The sequence below is a fragment of the Cimex lectularius genome, unplaced genomic scaffold, assembly GCF_000648675.2.
Source record: "Cimex lectularius strain Harlan isolate CLEC.00 unplaced genomic scaffold, Clec_2.1 scaffold89, whole genome shotgun sequence".
Taxonomy (NCBI): Eukaryota; Metazoa; Arthropoda; class Insecta; order Hemiptera; family Cimicidae; genus Cimex; species Cimex lectularius.
Window position 1 is genome coordinate 1,563,751 of NW_019392722.1, and position 15,175 is coordinate 1,578,925.

At 36.0% G+C, this 15,175-nt stretch overlaps 1 long non-coding RNA gene across 1 annotated transcript; it reads right to left on the reverse strand.

Moving 5' to 3' along the window:
• Positions 1–1,791: 1,791 nt before the first annotated feature.
• LOC112126827 lies at positions 1,792–14,494 on the reverse strand. The gene is made up of 3 exons (XR_002910244.1): positions 14,024–14,494; positions 1,969–2,254; positions 1,792–1,906 (listed from the first exon to the last, which is right to left on the reverse strand). It is a non-coding gene; the product is annotated as an uncharacterized LOC112126827 (long non-coding RNA).
• Positions 14,495–15,175: the final 681 nt, after the last annotated feature.

Consider the following 15,175-nt stretch of genomic DNA (forward strand, 5'->3'; position numbering starts at 1 on the left):
GTAGGTAGTTTTTCAAAATTAATAATTTATGTTTATTGTTAACACACGTCAAACCTAGTAGAGTTCATTTCAAATTGCCGATCGTCACATGTTAATAATTATTTTAAGAAAAATTGGTAATTGGGCTCATCAGTACTAATTTCGAATTTTGAACGTTTCTAGTCGTTAGTCGGTTGTACGTAGTAATTGCCTTTGTGTTATTTTTAACGTCAAATCCTCTTTACTGCGTAATTGTTAAATTTCCTTTGAAAATGGATCTAGGATGTTTCCTCGTTTAGCAGTTGTAGTCGGACTGCCTTTCGTTTAATCAGCGGAGGATAGATATCAGACTGTATGAGGAAAATGTACCCAGCATACATTTATATTAAATAAACAGATTTGCCCTATTATGGAAAGGAGTTTCCGATAATTCAGATACTAAAGACTATACCTAGACCCCAAAATGACATGAAATCATCACCCAAGACAACAACACCTGGGTAAATTCGAAGACTTCTAGGTCTGAAATCTGATTTGACCAAAAACTTTAATAACTCTATTCGTCTCGTCTTTACGGACGGGTCCAAGTCCGGCGAGGGTGTGGCGTGCGCCGTGTATAATGGGGGTTCGTCCACTTCTGGGCACTCCCGCGGCACTGCACCACACGGCGGAACTCTATGCGATCTGGCACGCACTCGGGGTGATTCGAGACGATGAGAGCTCTGCCTTCCTTGTCTGTACACGGACCCCCTGAGTGCAGTATCGGCAATCCAGGACAGATTCGCCACGGACCCTCTTGTCGTGCTCCTTTTAGAAAGATATGCTGAGCTGGAGCGCCTGGGAAAAACGGTAGTAGTTGTCTGGGTACCCGGAACGCAACGAACGTGTAGACGAGGCAGCGAAAGCTGGAACGTCTCGCCCTCCAGACCAAGCTACCGCGATTCGGCCCGGTGACGCTGTGCGAGCAGTATAGAACGCTGTGGGAAAGCGTTGGCAGCGTCAGTGGGCCGGGTCGTCCGAGAAGCTCCTGCGAGTTAAGGGCACGACTGAACGATGGCCTCATGAGAATCTGAAACGAAATGAAAGGATCGTGTTAACTCGGTTGAGGATTGGCCATACCCGTCTGATACACGGACATCTGCTTCTGGGTCAAAACCCGCCCAGGTGTCCCGGTTGTAGAGAAAGGTTGCTCAGTGTGTCTCATCTGTCGAGGAGTGCCGTGCCTTGACCCCCCACAGGGAGCGAGTAGGCATCAACCCCGACATAAAAACGGTACTCGGGCGAGCAAGTAAAATGTTGGATCCCCTATTCCGCTTTTTAAGAGAAACGGGGGTGTTTCCTCACTTGTAAATAGTGTATAAAACGTGAATATCTGTAAATAAGTGTATCTGTGTTGTGTTTTATTGTGTCGTGTATTTATTTGTAAGTAATTTATTTATTTGTTTGTTGTAAGAGTTTTATTTGTCTTTTAGACTGTAGGGCCGATGGCGGAATATTGAGTACCCCTTCGGCCATAACAGTGCAGTGACAGGGGGCTGAAATGACTTTATTGTTCGAAGCACCCGGGAAAAAAAAACTCTATACATGACTGCGACGCGACTACTTTGAACTTAAACAGTTGATCTATGAGGTTACGTCAAGCCATCCAAAAAAAGTCCTACGAATACTCCAAACTCCAGCTATATCACTAACCTAACAATCAACAATGACATTAACATTCCTTCCTTCCACGAAAAATGAATATACACATATACACATATACATATTCACAATAAAAATAATCGGAAAACGACCAAATTACCGTTCAAATGTCAAAAGGAAATCTTAAAAATTTTCATTGTCTTTCATTGTGGCAATGGAAAATTTGTCCTGAATTTGACACTTGTGTTTGGGCCTTAGTTTGTACAAATACGATCAACAATCCAACCTAAAAAAATTGTATTAGTTAAATTTAAAAGTGTCCTGCAATGTCAATAGATTGAGTACTACCTTGAAAAGGTTTGTTGTTGGTGGTCCGCGGGGGTCGAACCACGACCAGGGGTCATCTTTTATCGAATCCCCGTTCCAGATTGCAGGGAGGGCTCACGTGGTGTCGAACGTGTACACTTCAACTTGCGACCTCGCCTTTATCAAATGGGCCAAAATTTATCCAGCGTCGATTTTTTCCATAACGTTCGCCCCAGTTCTGAGCCATAGTACGACAGAAACATCTGCGCTGTGGGTGCTATCGGCCGAAACGTAGATAAATGCGGTTGTCCCTTCAATGGCAACTTATCTGATCAGTAAGAAAATTTTTTGTTTGTTTTGTTTTTGTCATTAAAAGTTTGTTTTTGTTCTTTCGTCCTTTCCTTGCAAATTGGTTATATAACCTAACCTATAAAGGCTATTTGCTCTCCATGCACACAAGAGGAACACGTGCTATGTTGAACCCAACAAAAAAGGTAATTTAAATGAAACAATTAATAATAAAACATAGATTACTCACTCACATCTTTGGAAAAATAAATAAAAATGAAAAACAAGCAGTTTTAGTACGAAACGAAAATTGATCACAATTACAAAAATGCTAAGAAAAAATGTAGGAATGAAGGGAATCGAATTTATACTCACTTTAGCCCTGACCTTGGTCCTTTAGGCTACTACCTCTTCTAGCAATGGCCTATTTCGCCATGGGACAAAACAACTTAACATGATTTCTTATATTAAAAACAAATATTAACTTAAAAAGTACTTCGAAATGATTCAGACTTATTACTGTGCTTTCAATTCTCGTCGTTTTTTTAAGTTGCACTCATACTCGTTTCATACTTCTAAATTACTTTTCCCTCCTTTTTAGCCTTTTTATCTTGACTAAAAACCTTAATTAATTGTAATATATTAATTGGTCAAGCGGAAATTAGTGAATTTAATGAATTAAATGAAGTATGATTCACTAAAAGCTCTCCGTGGCCATTTCATTTGTCGCCGAGAATCCAATCCGATTACACGACATTTGAAAAATGGCAAAAAGGAGAGAAAATTCAAAAGGTGCGGTTGAGATAGGAAGTTAATGTCCGAGCGGATCGAGGTCACGATAGCTCAAGTGGTAGAGCAGCGGCGTATCTAGCGGAAGAACGTGGGTTCGAATCCCGCTCGTGCCATTGTCTTTTTTATCTCGACTAAAAACCTTAATTAATTGAAACTTATTTATAGTTAACAATCCAACATTTTCAAAAAAAAAAATTCCAAATTTCAACATTTTTGTTTTTTCAGAATTTTTCGTGCAGAATTTTTTCATCGATTCTGCAATATAAATAGGTATTCTAACAGAAAATTTAACGTTCTTTCAGGTGGGACACACCAGATTTCTCTACAGTCAGAATTTTTGCAGTTTATAAGCAATTTAGTGGACCTAAGTCGAAAAAAAACCCCCAAAACCTGAAATTACTTCTTTACCGTTGAGATTTGGACAGGGGTTTATAGGAATTTTTTTGTTGCATATGATGATTAGAAACATCTCCTGAAATTTTCGACACTTATAGGGTTGGTCTAGTACAGTTCCTTCATTCATTTGTTGGAAATACTAAATTCACTGCCGGGTGTTTAGACTTTCTTGTGAATTACTTTTCGCTGGACTGGTTTAGATATTTCTTTTATTGCTATTAGATACCTAATTTACTGCTCAGTGTTTAAACTTTATAATGTAGCTACTTAATTACTTGTTACTTCATGCCAGTTTCTTGTTTAGCTGTTGAAGATATTTAATTTTCTGTCAAGTGACTGTTGCCCTGATGTAGCTGTTTAATTCCTAGTTACTTCACTTGGTCTAGTACCTTTCGAAAAGCAGAAATTCATCTGACAGAACAAACCAGCGAGCATAGACGAACAAGAACGACCTGAATTGATTAAACTACGTTACATCACTTACACACTTCAAGAAGAAATACCTCACTTTTTTCTAGCTTAAATTTAGCAAAAACCCAATTCGTTGGTTAAATTTAGCACTCTTGACACGTAATTCGACTGGGTCGTTGTAATTGTTCCGTTTTCGTCTCTCTGGGCAATTGAGAAATTTTCTCAACGTTCCGATTCGTCGGACAATGACGCGTTTGTCTTAATTGAAGCATTAACGCACGTATGTACGCCAGTAGGTAGAGTTGAAGATTATCCTGGTAATTTTCTCCTTTGACGTCCATTAATGCGCGCCCAGGCTCTACACCTGCAATTCAACCACTTGCGTCATTGTAAATCATAATTGACGATTGTTTGGGACGATTAAAAAATTTGTTTACACTCTGCCCGATTCACAAATGTCATACACACACGTAAACGTGACAAATAATCATATTTACGGTTGGACATAATGTTATTATACATCTGTCAATTTTTTTTATATTATTATTTTTTTACCTTGTATAAAACAATAATAAGCAAGTTCATATAAAATGAGATTAAATATAATAAAAGTTACAAAAAAGGTAGGAAATTTTTTTTAAAACAAACAATTTGGATTCTTTATAGATCTTCTTTGTCTTGCTAAACAAAATTTCAACGTACGCTGCTAAGTCCCTAACTTAGCAGCTAGTAATAACATAGATATCGTAGATTCCTTTCGTATATTTTACCCGAGTTTCGTAACAAAGTGTAGACTAAAATATTTTTCGAGCGAGAAACAGTTGAAATTTTTTACCGCGAAAAAACCCTAAATAAATGGATATATGGTAATGGCGTTAATGTCAATGCCAAAAAAGCGCTTAAAATGAACCGATTTTTTTTAAAATGAATAATTTTGATTCCTTGTAAGCATCCTTTAAAGCCCTTAAACACAAGCCAAACTTTGTAAGACTAGATTGTTCTATTTTCAGCCCTTTTAACAATTTTTAACTTCGTGTCGTTTTAACGAAGAAGCAAATATACAATCGAAAATTTAATTTTATATCTCTGGTTGTAATTTATTTTTTGAGTAAAGTTTGCCCCATTAAACGTAGTTTATATTTTACAATTATTTAAGGTTTTCAGTTGAGATAAAAAAGTCAATGGCACGAGCGGGATTCGAACCCACGATCTTCGGCTTGATACGCCGCTGCTCTACCACTTGAGCTATCGTGACCTCGATCCACTCGGACATCAACTTCCTATCTCAACCCCACCTTATGAGTTTTTTTATGAGTTTTTTATTTGAAAGCCAAGATTTAATTTCGTTGGTTTTTTTCATGCTACAAGTTTATTCTGAGTTATGTTTGTTTATTTGTTTGTTTTTCATCTGTTTATTTCTCTGATGATCTCCAAAAACTCCTGCTGTCTTGTACAAGCTTTGCTTTTTTACAGCAGGCAGGGATGTACCAAAATATCTATTGCATTTATATGTAATGCCCATTCTTGGAAAAAAAGATTTATTATTATTATTTATTTATATAAAAAAACGGCCTGTCATGAAATATTAGTATTAGTGAGAAAATGAGGTAAATCAGTTGTGGCAGTATATCAACTTAAAGCTCAAAAGGAAAGCTTTAAAGTCATTGCTCATGTGATATACATATATAAAGTACCTGTTAAGTTTAGTTGTTTTATTATTTATTAATCTAATAAATCTAATCCATATTTATTTTCATAATTGACTATATTAATTTTTTCAATTAATCATTCTTTTCATCTAACGTTTTTGGGTGAGATGAAAAATTAGTGTAACGAGCGGGATTCGAACCCATGACCTTCGGCTCAAATCGCTGCTGCTCTAATCACTTGAGCTATCGTGACCTCGATCCACTCCATCAACTTCCCATCTCCAAAAGGAAAATGGCAAAAAGGAGGGAAAATTCAAAAGGTGCGGTTGAGAAGGGAAGTTGGTGTCCGAGTGGGTCGAGGTCACGATAGCTCAAGTGTTAGAGCAGCGGCGTATGAGCCAAAGGTCGTGGGTTCGAATCCCGCTCATGACACTAATATTTCATCTCAGCCAAAAACCTTAGATAAAAAGAATAATTTATTTTTTAAAAATATTTTTACTATTTATATTGTTAAAACGGATAGATGGAGTATTGTTATTTGACAAACCTGTTTGTTGACAAAAACACCCTGAGGGTTGATATAAGCTCTGCTATTGCGAACCCTCGTAAAAAAAGAAGACAATAAGGGATTTCACCTTGGATATAACTAAGGTCACTTTTGAGGTACCAAGTATAATTTTTCTCCAAAAAAGGTAAAAATTTGAAACTAGACTAAAATATTAATTAAACACGTATTTTTTTTATAGCGTCATTCATTCAAGAGAAATTTGGCCATCTAAAAAGGACACCTTGTAGATGAATTAGGACTGTGGGGTTATAAGTCATCTTTAGAAAAGTTTGCAAGTTGTCGGCCGTGGAAATTTATTTTGTTTTCCCTTTAGAAAAAAAAAAAAAAACCAACCATAACGGGATCGATAAACCGTCCAGTTCCTTGGAATTTGAAGGAGGAAAAAAGGTCAATTAAGCATTTGATGCATGGTGACTTATCGGTTCGTTAATCGCCAGATATTGTTTGCCTTCGTCCAAACTGATGTTTACTGTTTAACGATGGCCAGTGAACCACAAACGCCCTTTCCCTTATCTCACCGTCGTTGCTCGATCCCTTTTTAATGTTTTCAATGAATTTTAACGAAAGGGACGGGAAGAAATCAATTAAACTAATTGGCATCTTAGTTGCGTAAGGGGTCGTAAATGATAAAATTCGATGAACGAGGCGACGTGGAATCGTTCAAACATCGCTGTAAGTTAGCCTTGAAAGACAATGTTTATCCTTCTTTTGGTACTGGACCATGACAGTAAAAATATATCGTTAAAATTTAAAATAAAAAAATTGACCTTTTTGAAAAAAATACAATTTTATCTATTCGTAATTTATTAAAAAAAAATTAGCTTGTGTTTAATTGCCCACCAACCTAATTAAATAGTGTGCCAGGCTAGCTGAACCTTTCGTCAGACTAATTATACAATTTGCCAAACCAATTAAACCTTTTATCAGAGACATTTTGAATTTTTTCAGCAGACTAATTTTTCAATATTTATACCTTTTTAAAAAGCTATTTCAAGAATTTTTCTCAAAACAATTACTGTAAGTGACTAAAAACAACAACTAAAATTAAGTAATTTTGAAACGTTAAAAAGTTCTAATTGGTAAAGTTTTAACTGACAAAAATGTTCCAAAACCAATTTCTTGATAGAAATGATAAATGATGGAGTGAGTGTGGTGTTCAATCCTTTTTAAAAAGATAGTTCCTACTCACAGTAAGTTGTTTTGCAACGACCGGATTTCGAGCCTTTTAGCTCATCATCAGATTGAAGGGCTTCTACAACCACGTCTCTCGACATGAATTGCCAAAGTGAACCCGCTGATACCTCCGCCAACGCGACGTTCCAATTATCAGCTGATTTTTTTAATGGCGCTCAATTTGATCTACCTCCCATTTTAAATATGTACATAAATAATATCAAACATCCAAATAATTAAACTAATTATTTTAATTGTTATTATTTTTATAGTAATTTAATAATATTAAGTATTAACTAGTATAATATTTATTTGTGTTATAATTTCCGCGTTTCGCACGTTCAAATTGAGCCCATTAAAAAAATCAGCTGAAGCTAAAAGGCTCGAAATCCGGATCGTTTCAAAACAACTTACTGTGACTAGGAACTATCTTTTTAAAAAGGATCCAACTTCTTGATGTTGATGATGAATATGGATACTAGGATGGCGGGTGCTTTGGTGTTAGTAGTGACGTGCGATACCCGAAAGTATTCGATACTGGTATCGAAAGAAAAATTCGATTCTATTCAAGTATCGACAGAAATTTTTCGATACTAACGAGTACTTACTCATATGAGTACTTTTTCGTTTATTTATAAATGATCGATTTATTATTGTGGACTTTGGTTAAAATACGCTCATGCGTTAAAGTAAACAAAAAAATTGCAGTTTTTTTTCATTTTTAAGTATTTTTTTCATACAGTGGGTAAGTAGGTAAGAACAAGGAAAAGCTGCCAACACATTTCAACATAATTGATATTATCTATTAGGTTTCGTGGTCCGATTGACCAAATAAATGATTTTCAATTAATTAAGGCTTTGGTCGAGATAAAAAAGTCAGTGTCACGAGCGGGATTCGAACCCACGACCTTCGGCTAAATACGCCGGTGCCACTTGAGTTATCGTAACTTCGATCCACTCGGACACTAACTTCCCATCTCAACCCCACCTTTTGAATTTTCCCTCCTTTTTGCCATTTTTCAAATGTCGGGTAATCTATTTGATTCTCAGCGACAAATGAAATGGCCACGGAGTGCTTTAGTGAAGTATACTTCATTTTCCTTATTACATCTATTAGGTTTCCTGGTCCGATTGACCAAATAAATGATTTTCAATTAATTAAGGCTTTTGTTGAGATAAAAAAGTCAGTGTCACGAGCGGGATTCGAACCCACGACTTTTAAAAATCTAGATTAATTTTAACATATGCCGCTAGTAGGCGCTTTTAACAGTAATTAGTCAATGCCCAGTTTGATGGAAGGTATGTATCGAACGAAAAATATCAATTCAATATTACTTGAACACTCGACGAAAAATCTATTTGAGTATATGTTTCGATACAATAAAAAGTATTCGATACAGTACTTGTATCGAATGACAATATTCGATACCAAAATTACTCGGTATCGAAAAAAACTCGATACTTAACTCATATCGATTAGTATCGCACGTTACTAGCTCTTAGTTCAATGCAATCGACTCGATTGATAATGGGAAATACCAAACAAGCTAAAAATTTGGCAGGTAAACTGGAGTGAACTATATTCCTATTTCTGGCATGTGAGAAAACATCTACATACTATGAGTATGGTCAATGATGACTATATTTGTAGGTTATGCATTAAGGAAGAAACCTCCACACATATCTCCTTCGAATGTGAAACAACCGCTCAGTGGAGACATAACCTGGGATACAAAGAAAACCCAGGGAAATTTTAGCAATAATAGTCAATGACCTATTACCTCTTAAGCGACACTATGATGTTTTGACAATAAAGTTTCAGATTCATAACCTCTCAGACATTACCTAATATATTACAATTAATTAAGGTTTTTAGTTGCGAAAAAAAGTTAATGGCACGAGCGGGATTCGAACCCACTATCTTCGGCTTGATACGCCGCTGCTCTACCACTTGAGCTACAAAGTCAGTGTCACGAGCGGGACGTGTCGATAACTCAAGTGATAGAGTAGCGGCGTATCAAGCCGAAGGTCGTGGGTTCGAATCCCGCTCGTGCCATTGACTTTTTTATTTCAACTAAAAATCTTAATTAATTGTAATATATTAATTGGCCAAGCGGACTACGAAATTAGTGAATTACCTAATATCATTATTATTTTGTTAAACTAATCAGCACTTGACCACTCTACTAGGTCTGTCTACTTCGCTACTGCTTAGCCATTTTGAGTTAGGATCTCTTGAAATAACATTACTTAATTCCAATATAGATCAGTTTGAGCAATTTTTGTAACAATAATTGTAAAAGTTAAAATATGTCTAAACTGACTGTACATCATAAATCTTTTTTCTTTTAATTAAATCAACAGCTCTTGGCTTCATATGCTCATATGCCACGATGTTTTTGGGCACAACAAGTTTCTGAGTCCACTGCACTATTATTTTTTCCTTCACAAGATCCTCATTCTTTTAATGTTAATTTCTTAATGTTTAAGCTAATGGTATTTATTAGAGTAAATGCATGGTGTGAGATTGCATTGCTTAGATTAGGTGTACATTATGTATTGAATCCATTAGATTTCGTGGTCCGATTGACCAAATAACATTTTTCAATTAATTAATCTTTATGTAAGGTATTGGTTGAGATAAAAAAGTCAGTGTCACGAGCGGGATTCGATCCCACGACCTTCGGCTAAACACGCCGTTGCTCTACCACGTTATTTGGTCAATCGGACCACGAAATCTAATGGATTTAATAAGGCAAAAAAGGAGGGAAAATTGGAAAAGTTTGGTTGAGATGGGCAGTTGGTGTCCGAGAGGATCGAAGTCAGGATAGCTCACGTGGCAGAGCAGGGGCGTATTGTGCCGAAGGTCGTGGGTTCGAATCTCGTTCGTGACACCGACTTTTTTATCTCAACCAATACCTTACATAGAGACTATGTATTGAGTTGCCTCTCTATCTGTAGCAGTGAGGTTCTATCTGATTTGCTATACCTTGAAGAGCAAAAAAGTTATAACGGTTTTAACCTAAAACAACAGCGTTTTGGAGAAAATAAATTAATAAATATATCCGAAACTATTGAGAATTTCTAAAAACTCCTTGAGTTACGCGCATAGTTTGTGCATCACCTGTTTACTTCCTTTATACAATGTCATAATGGTTGTCACTAATTAATTCTTAAACAGGGGTATTAATGCATATTATTTTCAAACATTTTGTATTACAGAACAACAAAAAACTTTTTAAACTTTTATAGTTCGAATCCCGCTCGTGGCAGTAGCTTTTTCATTTCAACCAAAACAAAGCAAAGCTTATTGTGTATAAAAGACCAAGTATCAAAAAAAGGACTAATCAATTTATGATTGTTCGTGATTATCTCGGGCAATGAGATGTTAACAAACCGTCTATTCGATTTTAACGTTCGAATAAACGACCTATGGCCAGACTAATAAAACAAGATTAACTATCTATAAAGAGGTCAGTTAATAGTCTGGTGGCAGGCTGACAATAGGGGATTTCCGAGGGTAAAATCGTTGACATTATCCTCGTCAATGGCCCCATGTTTCAATTTAAATGACACTATCTGTCTGTGCCATCCTCTCTCATGATTTCTGTTTCTTTCTCTATCAGTTTGCTTTTCTCTCTCTCTCCCTCCCATTCACTCTCACTCTCTCTCTTTCTTTCTCTCTCTTTCTCGCTCTCTCACTATTTCTGTTTTTTGTCTGTCAGTTTGCCTCTACTTCACTGTTTCTGTTTTTGTCTGTCAATTGGCCTCTCTCCCTCTCTCTCTCTCTCTCTCTCTCTCTCTCTCTCCCTCTCTCTCACTATTTCTGTTTTTTGTCTGTCAATTTGCCTCTACTTCACTGTTTCCGTTTTTGTCTGTCAATTGGCCTCTCTCTCTCTCTCTCACTATTTCTGTTTTTTGTCTGTCAGTTTGCCTCTCTCTCTCACTTAGTTTTTAGTTTTTTATATTACTATTTAGTGAGTAAAGTTTTAGTTCTAGATTTATATTGGCAATTTTTAATTTATGATTTTTACTGTATTGTATTGAAAAGTATTTTTGTTGTTATTTTATTTTTTTTAGTAATTTTCTTTTTCATCGCTCAATTGTTATGTAAATTAGAATATCTATTTCAATAGGGAATTTTAAGTAAATGCATACGTAGGTCAATGTAAAACGAATGGATAACACATTGAACAAAAAAATAAGTTTATCAGAAGTAATTAATGTTTAATAAATTAGAAGTAGACTAAAATTAGTAACCGTTGCATTTCACATTAGATGTAAGAATGGTACTTGAGACTAAATCTTGTGTGATTGATAAATAAAGGGATCATGATCATCATCACTTTTTTTGTTTTTGTCTCTCAGTTTACCTCTCTCTCACTACTCTCACTATTTCTGTTTTTTGTATGTTTTCTGTCAGTTGGCGTCTCTCTCTCTCTTTCTCTCTCTCTCTCTCTCTATTTCTTTTTTGTCTGTCATTTTGCCCCTCTCTCTCTCTCTCTCTCTCTCTCTCACTAATCTCATTATTTCTGTTTTTTCCTGTTTGTCAGTTGGCGTCTCTCTCTCTCTCTCTCTCTCTCTCTCTCTCTCTCTCTCTCTCTATTTCTTTTTTTTCCTGTTTGCAAGTTGGCGTCTCTCTCTCTCTCTCTCTCTCTCTCTCTATTTCTTTTTTTGTGTGTCAGTTTGCATTTCTCTCTCTCTCTCTCTCACTAATCTCATTATTTCTGTTTTCTCTCTCTCTCTCTCTCTCTCTCTCTCTATTTCTTTTTTTGTGTGTCAGTTTGCATTTCTCTCTCTCTCTCTCTCTCTCTCTCTCTCTCTCTCTCCCTCTCTCTCTCCCTCTCACTGTTTCTTTTTATATGTGTGCCGTTCACATTGCCTGTTTTTTGTTGGTCTCCGTCCACCATTTTTTGTCCCTTTAATTTTGCTTCCTTAATTAATCTGTGTCCACAGCCCATGAAATTTAGTAATCCGTTTAGTATAATGAGTACCTGACGGTGAGTGAAAACACATTAAAATAACCTGACTCTCTAACCCTAACCCTAAACCAGGCATAACCCTAACCCTTCGCCTAACCTAACCTAACCCGTTCCTAGCCCTAATCCAACCCTAAAGCGGCCCATAGACGGTCAATATTATTGTACAATATAGATTGCACAATAATTTGACGGTTGCCCCTTATCGTTCAATAATATTGTACAAAATTTTGTTTGTGCAATGAACTTGAATAGTTTGAAGGCGATATTGAAGTTTGTGCAATATTTTGTGCACTTGTTGATACTTCACAAACTGACTGGTATTGCGCAATAATGCAATATTTTGCATGACGGTGCAATATTTTCCAGGTTGTACAATATATTTTCAACTTTTCGTCAATCATGCAATGTATTGCACAAACTTTCAATATCGTCTACACACTATCAATTAAATTACACAACCCAAAATATTGTGCAATAATATTGATCGTCTACGAGCCGCTTAACATAACCCTAACTGTTCTTAACCAAATCCAAAGTAACCAAACCCGAGACATGCCTCCTCTCCGAAATCGATGGCGAGAAAATGACTGAAAAAAAATTTGAGCATCTAGCACAAAAACAGGTCGGAGATAATAGTTATAAGATTCTATACGAAATATTCTAAAAAGTCGAAACTATACAACTTTTTAACTAAACTATACCGGCTATTAAAAATTTATGCTCTCTATTTCCTATAATAAACCTAAAATACAAATAAAGGATTTGGTCCAAATTAGACGGTTAAAAAGATTCATTTCAGTCAGTAGTACAAAATGTAAGTACGATATGATTTTTAATTAAATAAATGAACGAAAATTGAAAAAAAAGTTCAGTTTTGTCGATATTGACAGTTCTTTGACGACACGGCTATGTCCCCATGTAGGTCATCAGGAAGTTTAAATTACAAAATTACAAAAATGCCACTTTTATTTTATAATTGGAGGAAGGTCGATTTTGAAATGTGAACAAATTATTAATATACATATTTTGTTATAAAATACAAAATATGTGATGCAAGGTTTAGAATAAGGACAGGTTTTTGACAGAACTAGATCTCCAAATAATATTGAACAGACTGATGTAAGTTTCAATAATAAAAATTGACTATTTTTTTCATAACTGGTCCAAAGCTGATTCTTACTCTGAAAACGAAAGAATCTTTTACAAAACCTTCCTTGTTGGTTGAAATTTGGTCTGGCAACATTATCCACCAGTTGGATGGAAATTTATTGCAACAGTGAAAAATTCCAAAGGGCCATTATTGCTCTACGACGGAACTAGACTCTTCCTAACAAGTCTATACTGGAAGTTCAATTATAAAAATTGACATTCCATTTTATAAATGGATCAAGGTCGATTCTTAAAGTGAGAACTGATAATGAATTGCATACGAATAACCAGAAATATTAATTTAAATGTTAAATATGGCCGCATTTAAGATAATTTTCTTTCAAAAAAGGTGTTCGATTACAGAACTGTGTGGATAATTGGTATTTTATTTGATAATTGAATCAATGGTCATGGTATAGAACTATTCAGGAATTAAATGTAAGCTTTTTCAATTAAAAGTTAGAAAAAAAACCCAAAAGATTCTCTAAAGTAGGAAAAAGCCAATTGAATCCCTTATTAAACAAACTGCCCGGAAGTTTCTATTATTAAAATTGACGTTTCTTTTTATAACTGAACCTTAAAATACACACGGTGTACAAGATTATGCGCACTTAAAATCCTAAAGAGGGAAATGTGTAAAATTAAATAAATAAAACGAGACCTTGCGATAACCAGGGTATATTACGTACTTGGATTTCAGAAAAGCCCACGTGGATTTTTTCATGGGTAAAGCAGGAAAGCCCGATTTTCCTTAGTTTCCTTTCGTACCTTCCTGGTAGAGTTCTTGTTGCAAGGAAGATCGGATTGGCCACAGTGGACTTTTTTTTCTCGGAGAACAAGGAAAACACGTTAAACTATAAAGTTCAGCCTCGTGTGGTGTATAAATTAAGTCTAGTCTGAAATGCTAGTCGTATGTCAAAGCTCGTCGCCGCGACTCGCCGAAAGCCAGTTGGAACTGGACAATCCTGTTCGGACGACTCCTGCCGACTTGCGTTTCGCATTGTCGCGGGCGAGGGTCAGTCGGTCGAGTTGATTGACCCATTGACGTCAATGCCGTGGGGTAGGACGGCCACGAATGTCTTTCACTCCAAACGAAAACAATAGTTACATAAATAGCGGTAAGGGCATGGTCAGTATCATCAGTTCATCGGGATGGTGCAATAACCGTATTTATTATGATAGGTAAGCTCTTAAACTTTTCAACTTTAGCCTTCCTGTAGGAACTTTTTGTCTTAATCATTTAGTTTAAAAACTGGTTAAAGTTAATATCGGGACCGCGGTGGCAGAGTGGTTAGGGCGTCCATGGTTTTTTAATTGACAATAGATTGAAAAAGGTATTGTAAAGTGGTTTGACCCCACGTCCGCAACCAGCAATAGGTAGGTTGGAAGTTAAAAAAAATTCACTAATTTCGTGGTCCGCTTGACCAATTAACACATTACAATTAATTAAGGTTTATCTCAACTAAAAAACCTTAATTATTAGTTTAAAAAAATGTCGGGCTTTAGATTGGTCCTGCCTTCCCTCGCGCTGTTATCGTCAGTAAATCGCTTTTGGTTTTCTTGCCTTCTGGTAAACTTGAATCTCAACCTTAACGGCTAGAGATTAGTTATTTTGAAATAATTTGTTTGAGAATTACACGGAAAAATAGAAAACGTAGTAAACAAAAGTATAGGAAAAGACCAAGAGAATGAATGTAGTGCATTAAAAAGTCTCGAAAATTCAGAGCCCGAATGCCTCTTTCAATTAACGAGAAAAAGAAAGAAAGGAAGAGAGAGGGATACAAAGGCCCAGAGAAAAAGGGAGAGACATAGAGAGACACAGAGAAAGTGAGAGAAAGAGA